The 4578-nt window shown below is 33.2% G+C and overlaps 1 pseudogene; it reads left to right on the forward strand.

Moving 5' to 3' along the window:
- The first annotated feature begins 948 nt into the window (after nt 1-948).
- On the forward strand, nt 949-1596 carry LOC110030514 (annotated as a pseudogene).
- The last annotated feature ends 2982 nt before the right edge of the window (nt 1597-4578 follow it).

A 4578-nucleotide genomic window follows, 5' to 3' on the forward strand; every position in this document is an offset into this window, starting at 1 on the left:
GACGGCTTCATGTAGCTGTAAGAAGTGCTTGCGTGGATTGATTGAGTCGAATACAGCGAGAGGGGTGGAGGAGACGGAGTAATAGTTGGTATCGAAGATGCCCGCGGAGTGGAAGACAATGTGTGGGGGGGATTTGAAGGTTTGTTCCGTTAGATCGAATATTGATCGGGCAACACCAGGATCGGAGATATCGGCGCGGATGGTGATGGCGCGGGGGATGGAAGTTGAGGAGGAAGAAGAATTTATTTCTGTAGCCAGACTATCGGGGGATGGAAGCTAAGAACGTGAACAAATTTTTTTTTGGAATACTAATGCGTTCGTTCGTGTTCAAATCATTATTGTTCGAAATATAAAATAATTTAAAATAATTATAAATAAAAAGAATGAAAAGGGTGATTCATAAAAAAAATTTAGGAAATAAAAGACAAGCAACTGACCGAGACTTTATATATATGTTTTTAATTCGATAAAGATATAAATGTATAATTCTTAATAATTTTAAAGTCACACTTATCAACGCAAGTATACGTATCGCTCAAGTAATATAAGGCTCTAATGGAGTCCTAGATATCGATCCCCAGGGAGTAGTTTAGAACTACGAACTATGATTTTAGAAAAAACAATACTTAATCACAACAACGAAATTCAATTTGTTTATTTGTCACTAATAGACAATTGAAATAAATACGTAATTTTATCTATGAAATAATTAAATATACTATCGAATAATGTTTACATAGAAAAAAAATTTGTTCACGTTCATCATGTTTACTCATCGAATGGATCTAACAAAAACTCATTAACGAATCAAACACGAATTGTTCTCGAAAGGAGCTTTTTCGACAGTCATAGTATCATTGGTCATGCGAGAGTCTTCTTACATCTATTCTATAAATAGGTGTTGAAGGCCTTCGCCAAATCTCGCATAAAAAAGCTTCAAAATAAAGTATGTCTCCCCCGTCCATCCATTCCAATCACTTGAATGACAAGGTGGTCATCGTGACCGGTGCCTCCGATGGGCCGCGCCACCGCCCTCCACCTAGCCTCCCTCGGAGCCTTCATCTCCCTAGTCTTCTCTTTCGAGTCCAGCTTGCTAGAAGCCGATGATTTGGCTACAGAAATAAGTTCTTCCTCCACCCCAGCTTCCATCTCCCGCGCCATCACCATCCGCGCTGATATCTCCGATCATAATGCTGTCCTGATGCTGTTCGATCAATATTCGATCTAATGGAACAAACCTTCAAATCTCCCCCCACACATTGTTTTTCACTCCGCGGGCATCCTCGATCCCAACTATTACTCAGTCTCCACCCCTCTCGCTGTATTCGACTCAATCAATCGACGCAAGTCCTTCTTGATACTATAAGAAGCCGTCAATCGAATGGTAGTGGGTGGCGACGGAAGGATCATTCTGCTCCACTCGTGCTGGTGGAGAACCAGCCGGACAATTGGCTTTACGCCGCTTCAATGAACCCGATACAGGCCATGATTAAAGCTCTAGTCCCAGAGTTTAGGAGAAGAGAATCACGGTAAACTGTATTGGAACCGGGTCAGAGAAGACGGAATATATTGGATCTTTCGTAACATATCTTTCTACTGTGGGCCAATGGATTAATGGACTAACTGTTAAACTATAACATAAATATGGGGATATCATTGATGAGTTTCTTTCTTTTTTTATCTCTTTTTGCACCTCATTCTTTCGTATTTCTTTATTTTTGGTTTTCCTATATATATTTATATATATATATGTATATATATTTGATGCAATCTTTTCCTGTTCAATTTTCCGATGATGAAATTAAGAAAATTTTTTTTTTCACGTTGGGTCTCATAAAGTCTCCTAGACCAAATAGTTTCAATTAAAAAATTTTCAAAGAAACATTGAATATTATTGACTCTAATTTTATTAAATATATCAAATACTTCTTTATTACCTCCAAGCTTTCGAGTAGAGTCAAACATTTAGCTCTAACTTAAATCCTCAAAAGTCTTCTACCTTAAGAGCTTAATGATTACAGACGTATATTTCTTTGTAATATAATTTTTAAAGTGAAGGAAAAATTAATATATGATTGATTAAAGAGTATTTAGCCTGATATCATTCTTTTCAAGAAGGGACATGACTGATAATATAATAGTTGCTAATGAGATGCTGCAAGATTTAAATTCTTTGAGTTACCCCAAAAATTTTTGCTTCAAAATTAATCTTAAAAAAGCTTTTCATTCTATTAACATAAATATTTTTTATGATATATTAGATAATATGTTGCTTTCTATCAAATTCATAGATTGGATTAAAAATTTTGTTGCACGAGTTTAATTCTTTATTATTATTAACAATGAATTACATGTATTTTTCTCTTCTTTATTTGTTTTAATGCAAAGCTGCCCCCCCTCTCTTTATATATTTACAATTATCATATATACATTTTATTGACACTTGGAGCACAATAGAGAGCAACATAATTCAGGAAATACTAATGGTGGTATTGCTCATGTCATTTGTGCAAATGATCTCCCGCTCTTTGGAAAGGCTAATATTCAAGAGACTCCTTTGCTCTCGCACTTAAATCCTTATATGAGGCCTTTAACCTTCAATCAAATTCTTGTTAGGCTCTTTAATGAAATTCTAGTGTCCTCTATATTTAATTTTTGAAGTGAAGGACAAATTGATATATGAAATATTAAAGAGTGTTTAGCCTAATATCATTCAACTTTCTCAAACTTATTTCTTTTCAAGAAGTGACATGACTGATAATATAATAGTTGCTAATGAGATGTTGCAAGGTTTTAATTCTTTGAGTTACCCCAAACGTTTTTGCTTAAAAATTAATCTTAAAAAAGCTTTTGATTCTATTAGGATGTTATATTGAAAAATATGTGATTTTCTATCAAATTCATAAATTGGATTGAAGTATTTGTTGCACGAGTTTAATTCTTTATTATTATTAACAGTGAAATATGGATTCTTTTCTTTTTTATTTGTTTTAAGGCAAAGTTGTCTCCTCTCTCTTTATATCTTTACAATTATCAGCGATATATTTTATTGACACTTGGAACACGACAGAGAGCAACATAATTTAGAAAATACTAATGGTGATTTTGCTCTTCTCATTTGTGCAAATGATCTATTGCTCTTTGGAAAGACTAATATTCAAGACTAATTCCTTTCTTCTCGCACTTAAATCCTTTCATGAGATCTTTAACCTTCAAGTAAATCCATTTAATTGCACCATTTGCTTCTCTATCACTATTGACGGAGCATCACGGATTATATTTAAGTCGTTCTTGACTTTCAAGAAAAACCCATCATCCTTGAGAACATCTTGGTATTACCTTAAATTCTGCTAAACTTAACTGCTATTACATGTCATAAATTTATGAAAAAGGTTCAACTCTATATAAGTGGTTGGAAACAAAAAGTCTTATATTTTACTAACAAATTTCAACTTATCAGGTTAACTATGTAAGGTTATTTACGCTATTAGTTTAGATCCACCATCATATCTAAGAATATTAAGAAAAAACTCATTTCTCTCGTAAATAACTTCCTCCACCTCAATAATTCCATTAATCTACTGCACATTAATGCTTGCTGTAACACTTACTAAAACGAAACACATGGAGGGTCTAGGGCTTCCCTGCATTGAAGCAATTTAGTGGATGTGAAAGATTAAATTATTTGAAAAATCTATAATAGCAATTTCATCTTTGCTCGTTCGTGTATTAATAAGTATGACTCCGTATGGTTCAAAATGATGAAAAACATATCTTCTTTTTGGAAAAATATTATGCAAGTTGTTGCTCATCTAATATGGTGTATTACTTTTCATGTGAATGACAATAGTCAACTTTTCTTATTTTATGCTCATTGGCTTGAAGGTCTTTCCTTATAAAATAAATATGGGGATCAGGTCCTCTGTTGGTTCACCTGCCCTAAAGATGCAAAGGTTGTTGATATTATTGATGATAATAGTTGGTGTCTCCTTTCTTTTTGGCATACATCTAATGACTGCAATCACACCATTAATGAAATTCTTGTTACTGACTTTTTACTCAATTTTACTTGGATGAGGAAAAAAATTAATCTCACAAATATACCTGTTATTTCTTATTTTTAATTTGGTTCAGAAGGCTTTCACTTCGATACACGTTTTTTGTTTGAAAAATCATGATTATGGGTCTTAAACAAGGGACACATTACTTAGTACAAGTATCACGGTTTTCCCCCAATGTGTTCTTTGTAATAACAATAATGAATCACATACTCACAATTTTTTATAGTTCTCCATTCTCAATGTTTGAATTCTTTATATCTAATACGCTCAATTCGAACCGGCAACCTCACAATAAAAAGCTACTCTCAACTATAACCCCACAAGCTAAAAGCTCCAAAATAAGCCAATATTAACATCTTTTATAAGCATTCTCACAACAAATGGATTAGAAATTTTTTTAATCAATCCAAATGTCGGTCAATTCTCAATCATGTTATACATAAATATATAATTTACATGATCTAACACTAAAACTTTAATTATATATATATGCCCCCTTAACCATACATGAAAATGT

The sequence above is a fragment of the Phalaenopsis equestris genome, unplaced genomic scaffold (genome assembly GCF_001263595.1).
Source record: "Phalaenopsis equestris unplaced genomic scaffold, ASM126359v1 Scaffold000732, whole genome shotgun sequence".
NCBI classification, from domain to species: Eukaryota; Viridiplantae; Streptophyta; class Magnoliopsida; order Asparagales; family Orchidaceae; genus Phalaenopsis; species Phalaenopsis equestris.